This window comes from Nomascus leucogenys, chromosome 8 (genome assembly GCF_006542625.1).
Source record: "Nomascus leucogenys isolate Asia chromosome 8, Asia_NLE_v1, whole genome shotgun sequence".
Lineage (NCBI taxonomy): Eukaryota > Metazoa > Chordata > Mammalia > Primates > Hylobatidae > Nomascus > Nomascus leucogenys.
The window spans coordinates 80,762,437-80,778,403 of record NC_044388.1 but is presented as its reverse complement, the minus strand read 5'-3'; the positions used below and the strand labels follow the sequence as shown (position 1 = coordinate 80,778,403).

Genomic DNA, 15,967 nt, shown 5'->3' with positions numbered 1-15,967 from the left:
TGGGCAAAGCCCAGCCCAAATATCTGACTCACAGAACTCTGAGCAAATAAAATGATAATTGTTTTAAGCCACTAAGTTTTGAGGGTAATTTGCTACACAGCAGTAGATAACTGCAATATCTCTCTTTAAATAATAATAATTTTTTTAAAACAAGTTTTTTAGAAATTATTATTATTATTATTATTTTTTAGAGATAGGGTCTTTGGACTCAAACTTGTAGGCACAAGTGATCCTCTCATCTCAGCCTCCCAAGTAACTGGGACTATAGGTGTGCGCCACCATGCCCAGATTAAAATTATTTTTTATTAAACTTTATTTTCTAGAGCAATTTTAGGTTCACAGCAAAATTGAGTGGAAGGTATAAAGACTTCCCATATATCCCCTGCCTCTCACATGTATAACTTCCCCCTGTTATCTGTTTTTTTTTGGAGGGATGGTCTTGCTCTGTTGCCCAGGCTGGAGTGCAGTGGTGTGATCATGGCTCACTGCAGCCTCAACCCGCTGGGCTCAAGTGATCCTCCCACCTCAGCCTCCCAACTAGCTGGGACTACAGGTGCACACCACCACATGTGGCTAATTTTTACATTTTTTTTTGTAGAGAAAGGGTCTCCCTATGTTGCCCGGGCTAGTCTCAAACTCCTGGGCTCAAGTGACCCTCCTGCCTCAGCCTCCCAAAGTGCTGAGATTACAGGTATAACCCACTGAGCCTAGCCTAAATATGCTTCTGCGTACCACATTCCATTTTACAATGTTGAGCCCCTCCTCCTTCTTCTGAGATAAACATCAGAATCACTCTAGACACTTGGGTTTTTTTGTTGTTGTTGTTTAGTGTTTGTTTGTTTTTTGAGACAGTCTCGTTCTGCTGCCCAGGCTGGGGTGCAGTGGTGCAATCTTGGCTCACTGCAACCTCCGCCTCCCGAGTTCAAGCAATTCCCATGCCTAAGCCTCCCAAATAGCTGGGAGTACAGGCGCACGCCACCACGCTCGGCTAATTTTTTTGTATTTTTAGTAGAGAGGAGGGTTCACCATGTTGGCCAGGTTGGTCTCAAACTCCTAAACTTGAGTGATCCACCCACCTCAGACTCCCAAAGTACTGGGGTTACAGGCATAAGCCACCATGCCCAGCCCAGTTTAGACACTTTAAAATATATAGATACCTGAGCCCCATCCCAGATCTATAGAAAACCAAAAAACAACAAGAAGTAACTCCCAGGTTTTAGGAAAGGCAGACATAAGAACTTCAGAAAAGTTCCCTAGGTGATTATGATTGCATGCCACTGATTTATATCTATCAAAATTACAAATGCAAATGCACTGATCCAGCAATTCCACCTCTAGGAACTTATCCTTATCCTTCAGATAATACGTACAAGTGCAAAATGACGTAAGTATAATGTTATTCATTACAGCACAGCTTGTAATAGCAAAGTCATGGAATAGAGACTGGTTAAATAAATTATGATAGTCCATTTAATGAAATAATGCTATGAGACAATTACAAAGAGTAAGTAACTGTAAATTGTTATTTAAAAAAGAAAGCTACCCAATATATTGTTAATAAAGCAAGGTACAGAACAGTTTGTAAAAGACAGAGATAAATGATCTATAATAAATCTATATATTTACTTATCAGACAAAAAATGTCACTGGCAGGATGCACAATAATAGTGGTCTTGAGGGGGTGAGGGGAGTAGGTGGTAGAGGGTGATTATGGGAAGGAAACTACCATATACTTTTAAATGCTGGTAGTTATTATTACTTTTCCTATTGTCATTTCTATTTCACTGGTGTCTCTATCACCCAGGGCAAGACCTAAAACAGTTTATTTTTTAAATTTTGAAACTATGTGACTGTAGTATTTATTTTAAACATATATTTCTAAATAAAAAATTATATATATTTCTAATTTCACCTCCCTTCCTCCCTCTCAGCCTCCCCAAATTGACCTGATACAATTGTTTCTTAAGATCTTGGTGGCTTTCTAGCCTTTTAAAAAATTGTATATAACACTGTACTCATAACTACATTGCAATCTATGTTTTAACATAAACATTCTCATACGCTATATGTTACAGCCATAAAAAACAATCCATACTATCATAAATATTTGACTAGATTAATTACCTCAGAGAAACGTGACTTCTCTCTAAACTCCTGCAGAGTTTTGGTGATAAAACTGATAGGGCATTTATGACATACATACTCATTTTTAAAAAAATGTATTGCCAGTCTTGTTCCAGAGATAATATAAGATGGTTCTGCCTTGTACTACTGTGTGAATTATTAAAGACAAAAGCAATATGATCCCACTCAGTCAAGCACTGTGCTAGATAGGTGTGCAACAAATATTTTAAGTGAATAGTATCCGCTTAAATTCTGTTCATTTAAAATATTTAGAAATGGGCTGGGCACAGTGGCTCATGGCTGTAATCCCAGCACTTTGGGAGGCCAAGACCAGTGGATCACTTGAGGTCAGGAGTTTGAGAACAGCCTGGCCAACATGGCAAAACCCTGTCTCTACTAAAAACGCAAAAATTAGTCAGGCATGGTGGCGCGCACCTGTAATCCCAGCTACTCAGGAGGCTGAGGCAGGAGAATCACTTGAACCCAGGAGGCAGAGGGTGCAGTGAGCTGAGATTGTGCCATTGCACTCCAACCTGGGTGACAGAGCAAGACTCCGTCCCCCCAAAAAAAAAAAAAAAAAAAATTTTAGAAATGTTCCATTATCGGCCGGGCGTGGGGGTTCATGCCTGTAATCCCAGCACTTTGGGAGGCCAAGGTGAGTGGATCACGAGGTCAGGAGATCGAGACCATCCTGGCCAACATGGTGAAACCCCATCTCTACTAAAAATACAAAAATTAGCTGGGCGTGTCGGCATGTGCCTGTAATCCCAGCTACTCAGGAGGCTGAGTTTCACTTGAACCTGGGAGGTGGAGGGTGCAGTAAGCTGAGATTGCGCCATTGCACTCCAATCTAGCAATAGAGCGAGACTCTGTATTAAAAAAAAAAAAAGTTCCATTATCTCTACTGTTTTGCCCAAGGCAACGAAGTGATTAAAAGATTCCATGACACCTGCTTATGTGGCCATAGAGCCATTTTCTCTGAGTTTCCTAATTCTTTACAAGTCCCATCACCCAAAGTAATGGCAACATCCTCAGGGCCCTTACGACTTTAAGAAACCGAATATCCACAATGTTGTTACCAACTTCACTCTGAACACTTCATATGGTTTAAAAAAGCATTTTATGTAAAAGGCTAATTCCATTATGTCAGCAGATAGTCCACATCCATACTACTTTGATGATCTGATTAAACTAAAATGTATTGAGTTCTATTTTATGCCAAGTACTATGTTAGATGCTTTATGTAAAAAATGTTATTTATTGTTAAGTCAGAATTCCGTTTTTAAAAACTCTGTTGAAGCAAACTCCTAAAGTAAAAATAGTGCTTACTGGCTGGGCGTGGTGGCTCATGCCTGTAATCCCAGCACTTTGGGAGGCTGAGGCGAGTGGATCACAAGGTCAGGAGTTCGAGACCAGCCTGGCCAGCATGGTGAAACCCCCGTCTCTATTAAAAATACAAAAATTGGCCGGGCGGCTGAGCACGGTGGCTCACGCTTGTAATCCCAGCACTTTGGGAGGCTGAGGCGGGTGGATCATCTGAGGTCAGGAGTTCAAGACCAGCCTGGCCAAAATAGTGAAATGCCGTCTCTGCTAAAAATACAAAACAATTAGCTGGGCGTGGTTGGCAGGCACCCATAATCCCAGCTACTCGGGAGGCTGAGGCAGGAGAATCACTTGAACCCGGGAGGCGGAGGTTGCGGTGAGCCGAGATTGCGCCATCGCACTCCAGCCTGGGCAACAAGAGCGAAACTCTGTCTCAAAAAAAAAAAAAAAAAAAAAAAAAAAGAAAGAAAAAAAAATTGGCCAGGCATAGTGGCACGCTCCTGTAATCCCAGCTACTCTGGAGGCTGAGGTAGGAGAATCACTTGATCCCGGGAGGCAGATGTTGCAGTGAGCTGAGATCACACCACTGCACTCCAGCCTGGGCGACAGAAGGAGACTGTCTTAAAAAAAAAAAAAAAAGTGCTTATTTACTGGTTGTTGTTTTTAGATTGACAATTTCAGTGTAAGTTATAGTAGTACCTGTCCTCCGGTTTAGCTTTCTGCCATTTCAGTTACCCTTAGTCAACCAGTCCAAAAATATTAAGTGAAAAATTCCAGAAAGAAACAATTTGTAAGATTTAAATTGTGCACCATTCTGAGTAGCACGATTAAAATCTCTCACAATACCGGCTCCCCCTTCCTGGAATGTCAATCATCCCACTGTCCAGCCTATCCACACTGCATAAACTACCCACTCATTAGTCACTTAGTAGCCATTTTGGTTACCAGATCAACTGTGGGGTATTGCAATGCTTGTGTTCACGTAACCTTATTTTACTTACATAAAGGCCCCAAAGCAAAAGAGTAGTAAAGCCGGCAATTCAGATATGCCAAAGAGAATCTGTAGTGCTTCCTTTAAGTGAAAGAATGAAAGTTCTAGACTTAGGAAAAAGTATAACCTATAATAGGGGTTGGTACTATCCATGGTTTCAGGCATCCACCGGGGGTCTTGGAATATATCCTCCTCGAATACGGGTGGGATACTACCATACCCTTAAAAATCTTAATTTTTTAATTCAAATTGTATTATTGGATTTATTTTTCAGTAGTTAGGGGAGCATGGGAGCAAAGGATTGCTTTAAGAATCCTTTCCTCAACATGTAGAAGCCTGATTAGAAAATTAGGGAGGAAAACAAACAAGTCTAAAGCTGGTGGTTTAACAAGATAAATACATGAATAATGCAGCCTGGGCAACACAGTGAGACCCCGCCCCTAAAAAAAAGACATGAATAATGAACATATAGGTAACCCTCAGCTATAAGTTGTAAAACTTACATAGAAATAGGCTATAGAAGAGTAGAATCCTGTCGCGCTCGAGAGCGAGACTCCCGTCTCGGAGCCAGCCCAGCCCAACCCAGCCCAACCCAGCTCGACCCAGCCCTGACAGGTCCACCGTGGTGCACGCAAACCACCTCCCAGCCATACGCTCCCTCCTGCTCCTCAGCGCCTTCTGCCTCCTGGCGGTGGCCTTGGCGACCGAGGTGAAGAAACCTGCAGCCACAGCAGCTCCTGGCACCGGAGAGAAACTGAGCCCCAAGGCAGCCACGCTGGCCTAACATGGCGCCGGCCTGGCCTTCAGCCTGTACCAGGCCATGGCCAAGGACCAGGCGGTGAACATCCTGGTGTCGCCCGTGGTGGTGGCCTCGTTGCTGGGGCTGGTGTCGCTGGGCGGCAAGGCGACCATGGCGTCGCAGGCCAAGGCAGTGCTGAGTGCCGAGCAGCTGCGCGACGAGGAGGTGCACGCCGGCATGGGCGAGCTGCTGCGCTCACTCAGCAACTCCACGCAACGTGACCTGGAAACTGGGCAGCCGCCTGTAGGGACCCAGCTCAGTGAGTTTCGCTGATGACTTCGTGCGCAGCAGCAAGCAGCACTACAACTGCGAGCACTCCAAGATCAACTTCCATGACACGCGCAGCGCGCTGCAGTCCATCCATGAGTGGGCCGCGCAGACCACCGACGGCAAGCTGCCCGAGGTCACCAAGGACATGGAGTGCATGGATGGCGCCTTGCTTGTCAACGCCATGTTCTTCAAGCCACAGTGGAATGAGAAATTCCACCACAAGATGGTGGAAAACCGTGGCTTCATGGTGACTCAGTTCTATACCGTGGGTGTCATGATGATGCACCAGACAGGCCTCTACAACTACTGTGACGACGAGAAGGAAAAGCTGCAAATCGTGGAGATGCCCCTGACCCACAAGCTCTCCAGCCTCATCATCCTCATGCCCCACCACGTGGAGCCCCTGGAGGCCTTAAAAAGCTGCTAACCAAAGAACAGCTGAATATTGGGATGGGGAAGAAGCAGAAGGCTGTCGCCATCTCCTTGCCCAAGGGTGTGGTGGAGGTTCCCATAACCTGCAGAAACTCCTCACTGGGCTTGGCCTGACTGAGGCCATTGACAAGAACGAGGCAAACTTGTCACGCATGCCATGCAAGAAGGACCTGTACCTGACCAGCGTGTTCCATGCCACCGCCTTTGAGTTGGACACAGATGGCAACTCCTTTGACCAGGACATCTATGGGAGCGAGAAGCTGCGCAGCCCCAAGCTGTTCTACTTCGACCACCCCTTCGTCTTCCTGGTGTGGGACACCCAGAGCAGCTCCCTGCTGTTCACTGGGCGCCTAGTCCGGCCTAAGGTTGACAAGATGCGAGACGAGTAGTAGGGCCTCAGGGTGCACACAGGATGGCAGGAGGTAGCCAAAGGCTTCTGAGACACATGGGTGCTATTGGGATTCGGGGCAGGTGAGGTACCAGCCTTGGATATTCCATGGGGTGGGGGTGGACAAACAAACCAGGGTTCCCGTGTGCTTGAACGGACCTTCCCACTAGAATTTACTCCACTTGGACGTACCACGATGCTGAGCCCAGAAACTCCACATCCTGTGGGACCTGGGCCATAGTCATCCTGCCTGCCCTCAAAGTCCCAGATCAAGCCTGCCTCAATCAGTGTTCATATTTATAGCCAAGTACCTTCTCACCTGTGAGAACAAATTGAGCTAGGGGGGTCAGCCAGCCCTCTTCTCCTGACACTAAAACACCTCAGCCACCTCCCCAGCTCTATCCCAGTCTCTCCCAACTACAAAACTAGGTGCTGCAGCCCCTGGGACCAGGCATCCCCAGAATGACATGGCCCCATTGAGGCAGATCGAGAAAGAGCTCACAGGACAGGCTTCTGGGCAGACTCTGGTCAAGAATGGCATCATAGGGATGAACTTTTTGTTTCTTTTTTAGTTCTTCAAAGATGGGGAGGAAAGGGGGAACATGAGCCTTTGTTGCTATCAAACCAAGAACTTATTTATACAGTTTTTTTTTTTCAATAAAATGTTTCCAACAAAAAAAAAAAGAAAGAAAAAGAAAAGAAATAGGCTATAACCAGCCAGGCACAGTGGCTCGTGCCTGTAATCCCAGCACTTTGGGAAGCAGAGGCAAGCGGATCACCTGAGGTCAGGAGTTTGAGACCAGCCTGGCCAACATGGCGAAACCCCGTCTCTACTAAAAATACAAAAATTAGCTGGGCATGATGGCGGGCGCCTGTAATCTCAGCTACTCGGGAGGCCGAGGCAGGAGAATCTCTTGAACCCAGGAGGCGGAGGTTGCAGTGAGCCAAGATTGTGCCACTGCACTCCAGCCTGGGCGACAAGAATGAAACTCCTTCTCAAAAAAAAAAAAAAAAAAGGAAGAAAAGGAAAAGGCTATAACCTACAAATAGCTTCAGATCTCCCTTGGGAAGGAGGGGAGAGGGGAGGACCTAAACTAATTTTTCTCTTTCCACAAATTTAAGTATGTTTGAATTCAAGTTGCCAAAATGTTACTGAAATGACCTTTATTTTACCTGTACCCCAGGATTTTTGCTCTAGATCTCTTTAGACAGGCTTACCATGTACTTAGCTATATCTGCATTGTTCAAATGTGTGCTTTTATTTTTATTCACTGTTTTCTTTGTAGCTACATATTTTATAGTAAGACCTCCCTCCATCCTTCTTAGAAATAGATTAACATAATTATTGACATGTCACTAGATTTAGAAGGTAACTAACACTAAAGCATTGGTATAACACATCAGAGACATCCAATAAACATAGGCCCTTGAACTACCACTGCCACCAAACACATTCTTATTCTGTAGGGAGGGAGATGGAATTGAACAGGGAGCAAAATACGTACATGGTTTATTTTTTCTATTTCAAGATGTTAAATAAGTCAGTAGACTACCAAAGTGTTTGTGCAGTAGTAACTAGTATAGCAGATTACTAGATTAGGAGGCAAAAAAAACCGAGGACTCAGTCAGGCGCTGCTAAGAACCAGGTGTGATACATGGTCAAATTATTTAACATCTATGAGTCTCTGCTTCTTCAAGTGTAAAATTGAAATAATTTATACAGGCATTGACAGTAAAATTAGATATGTTAAAGTACTCTCTACAAGTGTACTGATTACGCATTTGCAGGAGACAGGTTCTGTAACACACCTACTAAGCGTCTGGAACAAAAAAGGCACAGTGATCTACCGATAGCATTAAAAAAAAAAAAAAAAAAGCTATACATACATACATACTTTTTTTTTTTTCTTTTTAAGAGAAAGGGTCTCACTCTGTCACCCAGGCTGGAGTGTAGTGGTGCAATCACGGCTCACTGTAGTCACAAACTCCTGGGCTCAACTAATCCTCCTGCTTCAGTCTCCCAAGTAGCTGGGACCACAGGTGCATGCCACCAAACCTGACTAATTTTTTTTTATTTTTTGTAGAGATGAGGTCTTCCTATGTTGCCCAGGCTGGTCTGGAACTCCTGGGCTCAAGCGATCCTCTTGCCTCAGCCCCCAAAGTGTTGGGATTACAGGCATGAGCCACTGTGCCTGTCCTACATTATATTTTTGTAAGATTTTTTTTTAAAGGAGTCCCACAGCTAGCCAGGTCAACAATCTAATCTGTAGCTGATCTAGCCTATAATATTTGGTCCATGAAGGATTATCTTCATATTTTGCAGTCTGGCTTGCAAAGTGTTTAAAATTTTTTTTAATTTGTTGTACTGTTTAAAAAATTAGGAGCAATTAAAAATACCCAGTTCCTGCTTTTCCTGAAAATTAAAAGATGTAGTTACATCGGGCCTGCAATTAGATAAGGAAGTAGTAGACCAAAACAGAGTAATGGCTGTCCCCTTTAGAAGGGCATATACTCTTCTAATACACCCCATGGTCCTACCTGCTCCTAGTCTTTATAGCAACCAACTTTATTCATTTACATTAAGAAACCCAGTACCCAGTGGTAGTCACTCCCCATTTCCCCCCAACCCATCTAGCCCTAGACAAACACTAATAATGATCACTTTTTTTTTTTTTTTAAGAGATGAGGTCTCAATGTTGCCCAGGCTGGTCTCAAAATCCTGAGTTCAGGTAATCCTCCTGCCTTGGCCTCCTAAAGTGCTAGGACAGGCATGAGCCACTGCACCCAGCCTAATAATAATCACTTTTAAAGAAGTTACTAACAAAGTCACTGGGCCCACTGGACTATTAGAAACTTATACAAGGCCAGGCACTGTGGCTCATGCCTATAATCACAGCACTTGGGGAGGCCAAGGTGGTTGGATCCCTTAAACCCAGGATTTGAGACCAGCCTGGGCGACATGGTGGAACTCTGTCTCTACAAAAAATACAAAAATTAGCTGGGTGTGGTGATGTATGCCTTTAGTCGCAGCTACTTGGGAGGCTGATATTGCAGGGCACTGCTTGAGCCCGGGAGGCAGAGGTTGCAGTGAGCCGAGATTGCGCCACTGCACTCCAGCCTGGGCAACAGAGTGAGACTCCGTCTCCAAAAAACAAATTAAAGAAAGTGATACAAAAGAAAATCAGCATTTTCAATCAATTTTGTTATTAAAACATTTCTGTACCCCATATTAGGCATAAGGTCACTAAGAACACAATAAATTCAGTATTATCAGCGAGAGATTAAAGGGTGAAAAATATAGTATACACTTTTCCCCCTACAAGGGAACTTATTTCAAACTCTAGGGATTCTTCTATCTATAGACTACTGATCTCAACAGAAGACAGATGATACTAGACAACTGCTTAAAACAGCTGCTGCAAAGGAATTAGAATATATGATACTTAATAGAATTCTTAAGGCAAGATGTGGATTTGGGATATAAATCATGTAAACTATATCCATTTTTAAAAAGTAGTTTTCAAGAAATTGTTTCTGTTTTTAACTAAAAAAAAAAAGTTTCAAGTTTGTTTATGGTTAAGTAGCTAATGCTCTACAATTACTACAATTCCCCTAAAGAGCCCCACAATGAGTTTACTACGTTTTTACATTTGGTGAAAAGCATGAGCAATCACCTAAAAATAAACATAACAAAATTTTATAACCTAGTTATCTTAAACCAGTGCAAGTATTACTTTCTCTAAATATAGACGTTTAATTCTGAAAGACTTCTCAGTAACAGGTGGTAACCAATGTTGGGTTTAAATTCAGTGCTTTATTTTTAAAATCTTGGTCTGACAAACTGCAGGAAGTTGTCATTTGCAGATTTTTGCCACACTGCAGTCATAAAATACTTTCAACAAAATATATTTCACGTGTTCAATCAGAAAAATAACTGTTACAATCAGTTTTCATAAATTAACAAGATGACATTCTTTGAGTCCCTTTGGGAACTGTTGCCACCATGGGACCAGGAATTATTTCCAAAAGAGTGACATCGAGAAAGCAAAGAACGACTAAAACAATAATTTCATTCACTGTAATCAAAATTATTAACATGTAATTAATTGTGCTACCTGAATAATCCTCCAAGACTTTTTGTGATAGATGGCAATTAGTATCATCTCCCTTTTTACAAATAAAGAAACTGAGGCACAGATAATTTAATTTATTAAAAACCATGATATAAATTTGTTTTAGAAAGTGATCAGATAGCCATATATTGGCTACATAATTCTATACCACTAGTTTTAACTAATCAAATCTCACATAAGCAAGTGGCTAATTTAAAAGACTGTAATAGACACAGTACCACCCCTCATTGCTGGTGAAATCTCAACTAGTCTCTCTGGTCTGGATGTTGTGCAATATTATTAAGTGGGTTACTTCCAGAATCCCAATGTAACTTTAGTTCACCTCGTAGTAAAACAGACAATCTCATTGCTATGTGTTGCAGCAAAAACAGCAGGAATTACTATAAAAATGTCTCCGCAGTTGAGCATCTGAACTTGTCAATAACAGAATTCATTATACCTCCTGACAAAATCTGCCCCCCCACTTCTCTCCTTTGGAAGGGGGGTGAAAATACCATTCATGCAGTCACTCAGAACTAAACGAGAAAGCATGCTAGAGGCCTTCTTCTCCCTTAATCCCAAAACTAATCAATAGATCCAGCCAATTTAATCTCCCACATACTTGCCAAATTTCTCCTCTCCTATCCTCATTTCTACCACCACTGCTCTGGTGATTCAGCCCCATATCTTCCACCTATTCATTACACGTCTCATACCTGTTCTCCTGGCCTCCAGTTATGCCCCTCCTCAAACCATCTTCCAGAATGTAGAGCCAGATCACTCTTTTGAAAGCAGTTATAACAATGCTGCTCCCTTATTAAAAACCCTTCAATGGCATCTTATCATCTACACACAGTACAAAGTCCAAACTCCTAAGCATGACCCATAAATCCTTCTATAATCTAGCCCCTTCCTCGCTCTACAGTTTAGTCAACTTCTTAGACCATTGTATTTCTCTGTGCATTTATTCACATTGTGCTCTTAAGCGGCCTCCTCCACTATCATCAAACTTTCCTTTACCTGTCTACCTCTTACTGATTATAACAACAAATGAGGTCTTTTCTGGCCTCCCCCAATGTGATCAGATGTCCCTTTCATGTCTGCATCATACCTTTTGCATATCTCTATTATTACAGTTAATTATATTAATAATTATTACATGATAATTATTTGACTATGTCTATTTCCCCTAATAGAGTATAATTTCTTTGTGGTCAAGGAATGTGTCTTGCCCAGGCAGAGTGGCTCACACCTGTAATCCCAGCACTTTGGGAGGCTGAGGCAGAAAGATCACTTGAGTCCAGGAGTTTAAGACCAGCCTGGGCAACATATGGAGAACCCATCTCTATAAATAAGTAAATAAATAAAAATTAATTGGGCATGATGGCACACACCTGTGGTCCCAGCTACTTGGGAGGCTGAGGTGGGAGGATCACTTGAGCCCAGGAGGTTGAGGCTGCAGTGAACCATGATGACACCACTGCACTCCAGCCTGGGCAATAGGGTGAGACTTCGTCTCAAAAAAAAAAAAAAGCAATATGTCTTATTAGTCTTTTTATACCCAGGTTCTAAAACAGTGCCTGGGGCCGGGCACGGTGGCTCATGCCTGTAATCCCAGAACTTTGGGAGGCTGAGGTGGGTGGATCACTTGAGGCCAAAAGTTCAAGACCAGCCTGGTCAACATGGTGAAACCCCATCTCCACAAAAAATACAGAAATTAGCTGGGAATGTTGGCACACACTTTGTAATCCCAGCTACTCAGGAGGCTGACATGAGAATCGCTAGAACCTGGGAGGAAGACGTTGCAGTGAGCCAAGATTGCGCCACTGCACTCCAGCCTGGGCAACAGAGCAAGACTATCTCAGAAAAAAATAAAAATAAATAAATAAAACAGTGATTGGAAATAATAAATATTCAATAATTGTTTAATGAATAAATATCCCTACACTATATTAAAACTCTATAAAAGCATTTGATATCATTTGTGCTAACGGGTGGTAGAAACTATTTATCAGGGTAATTTGATTACTCAGGAAAATCGTGACAGAGATGCTGGTGCCCTGAGTCACTGCTCCTGGACACCAAAATTATGCAAGTTTGTATTACTCAAATGAATCGACATGGACACAGATATGGTCACAGTTCCAAGAGGAACCTTTATCTAATCTTCAAGAAATATTTTCTGAGACTTGTATAAGATAGGCCCTGTTTTATGCACCAGGAATATAAGTGAACAAAACAGACAAGGTCAGCCAGGCGCAGTGGCTCATGCCTGTCATCCCAACACTTTAGGAGGCCAAGGGAGGATTGTTTGAGCCCAGGAGTTTGAGACGAGCCTGGACAACATAGTGAGATCTTGTCTCTACAAATAAACAAAATTAGCTGGGCATGATGGTACATGCCTGTGGTCCCAGCTACTTGGGGGGCTGAGGTGGGAGGATTGCTTGGGCCTGGGAGTCAGAGGCTGCAGTGAGCCATGATCACACCACTGCAGTTCAGTGTGGACAACAGGGCGACAGAGTAAGAGCTTGTCTCAAGAAAACCCCCCAAAAAAACAGATAAGGTCACTGCCCTCATGACACTATTATTTTAATGGGAAGAGATAATTAATAATCAATAAGCAGTAATTTTAGATGATGATAATCACCACAGAAGAACAAAGCCGGATGCAGGGCTTACTTTACATTGGATGATCAGAGAAGGCTTCATTCAGAAGAGAATATTTGAGGTGAAACCTGAAATAACATGGAGTCACTTATGTAAAAATCAGGAGGAAGAGGGTTCCACGTGAGCACATTAGTCCAAAGGTGGAAATGAGCATGGCATGATCAAGCCATCAAACACGGACAGGTTGGCTGGCATAGTAGTTGAGAAGGAGAATAGTATGAGGAGAGAAAGGTAGGGGCCAGATTATGTAGGGTGTACTGGGCCACATAAAAGTGTCTGAATTTTACTTTTAAGTGAAGTAGGAAGTCATTAGAGGATCTTAAGTGAAGAAAGTATACACTATGATACATGTCTTTAAAGTTCACTCTCCCAGTTCTGTGAGGAATGGATCACAGCAGGTGGGCAAAAGTAGAAACAGGGAGATCATTTAGGAAGCTACTGCATTGAACTGACAAAAAAAAATGCTGACTTGGAAAAAATGTTTCCTTTCATGAGGGTTAATTAGAATAATGTAAATTAACTGCTAAATTTAGTGTCTGATATATAAACACTCAACAATATATTATACTATTATTATTAGTTTATACCTACAGAAAACTCTTCTTATTCAACACGATATGAACATCAAAACCCTTGAGACAGTAACTTGGGAGGTATACAATGACCCTACACTCAAGGTTTAAGAAGTAGAACTCTATTATTTATTTAACAAAATGTGTTGAGGATCTGCACTGTGCAAATTATAAACTGGTTTGCTGAGCCAGCATAGGGAAACTGGATTAATAGGTCAGGCATCATAGAATACTAGATCTGGAAGGGATCTAGAAGAGTTCAGCCCCTCACTTTACAAATGACAAAAGAGCAGCCCAGAGAAAGAAACTGTGGTTCTCCCTAAACTAAAAACTGAGAAGATCATACCTTAGGTTGCCCCAAGGACACACTCTGAATAACTAAAGATTTTCATTAACAATATAAAACCACAAATTTTAAATAAAATGCTATCTTAGCAGTACATTAATGTGCTATACTAAGAAAAATGTAATATGTATATAAAGCCCTGAATACAGTGCTTTGTACGAGGTGAACACTCAATAAATGGTAACTACTACTTTCAGCAGCTAAAAAAAAAAAAGTCTGTATGGTCTTTGGAAGGCTGAGAGTGTGTGGTCTACCTGACATCAACTACTTGACTTGACAGTAGAGACACAGGAATTTTAATCTAATTCAATTCTTTGATTTTCCAGATGGAAAAAATGAGGTCTAAAGGGGCTAGATTCAGGCGTTCAAGGCTGCGGTGAGCTATTATCATGCTAGTGCACTACAGTCTGGGTGACAGAGCAAGACCTTTTCTCTAAAAAATAAATAAATAAATAATAATAATAATAATAAAGGGATTAAATGACTTGCAAAGCCACCCACAGTGGATTAGAGACAGAGACAGAGCCAAAGCCAAACCCACATGTAGTGGGTTTCCACTACACGTCACAGCTATAAGATAGTGTTTCAAACTTTTATAAAAGGGTAACGAGAACATAGCTGAACTTTTTCACTCCTTTTATTAAGGCCACCAGTGAGCTATGAATTTGATATAAGGAAGAATCACACCAACAATCAGGCTGTGAATATATAATCCACGAGTTAACAACGAAACAGTCTTAGGAACGCAATTCTATCATAGACACCTGATGAACAGATGGGCGTTCACCTGAGCAGCTGTTACATGCACTTCAATACAGAGACTACAGAGCCTCTCTACTTGTAGAATACAAACACAAAGAAGATGCTTTAAAACATTTTCCAAAGCACACTTAAAATGTGACAATAGCTGCCGGTCACTAAGAAGCTAAAGGGAGATATATTCTCTTGGCATACAGCAACGGAATGGTTTATTTTAAGCAAAGATTAAAAGGAGTCTAATAAAATTATCGGGAGACCAAGGCTAAAAGCCACAAATGCAGGAAGAGTTGTAGCAACCAATCCAAAAAAGTTTAGCCTTTCACAAAGAGTAGAAAGGCCAGCTGTGGACTGTGTGTGGACTTTTAGGTCTTTTTTGCATTTAAGATTAGGGTGGCCTCCCCCTAGCCTCGAAATAAAAAATCGTCTCTGAAGCGGAGAGACAACGAGGCAGGGCATGAAGAGGAATCCAATCTATTTCTTGTAAATTAAATTCAACTCAACAAATATTTCCTGAAAATCTACTATGTGCAAGACATCGTGAACGATGCTTGCCTTACCTCAAAGGCTTCAAAATTTTATGGGAAAAGGGAAGCGAATGGACTTCCCGGAAGTAAACAACCCAAGGCAGAACAGAAGTGTCCTAAGAGAGGTGCCGGTCAGGGTTATCCGTTCAAAAGCAAGAGGACTTTGGGACTCAAGAGTTTAGTGTCCCAAAGTGAGAGAAGTGGCGTTCAAGATAATTGCTGAAGAAAAGGCAGAGATATGGGGATGAAAGGAAAGTAGATGAACTTTAGGAAGAACCAAGAGGGGCCAACTCCCGGCTCCCTCACAACTGCCAGTTTCCTCCCGCGCTCAGCGGACGTCACGCGCACCCCTCTCCGCAGGCAGGCGCCACGGTTCCAGACCAGACCTACCCCTCCTCTATTCTCCCCGCCCTTTCTCACCTCGGTCCAAACTCCTCGGTCTGCCCTGTCGGAGAAGAGGAGAAGACAGTGCCGTCAGGAGTGAGCCCCAAAGCCCGCAACCTAACAGTCCCGTCAACCCGGGAGTCACCGGCGGCAGCCAGGCCGCATCTCCATGGCAACGCCGCCACGCGCCAGTTCGAACGCTCGCGCTGCGGCCCGCGCGTCGCCAGCCCCGCACCGCCCACCAATGGGCATCCAAGGAATCGGTTGGCGTTCGTT

General features: G+C 42.8%; 1 protein-coding gene and 1 pseudogene across 1 annotated transcript in view; one reads left to right on the top strand and one right to left on the bottom strand.

The window, feature by feature from the left end:
* The window catches only part of KIF24 (kinesin family member 24), a 76,324-nt gene extending 60,440 nt beyond the window's left edge, over positions 1–15,884 (bottom strand). Inside the window, exon 1 of the mRNA XM_012509089.2 lies at positions 15,728–15,884. The gene's annotated coding sequence lies outside the window, so the exon portion shown is untranslated. The remainder of the gene's footprint in view (positions 1–15,727) is intronic.
* LOC105740199 lies at positions 4,726–6,328 on the top strand (annotated as a pseudogene).
* Positions 15,885–15,967: the final 83 nt, after the last annotated feature.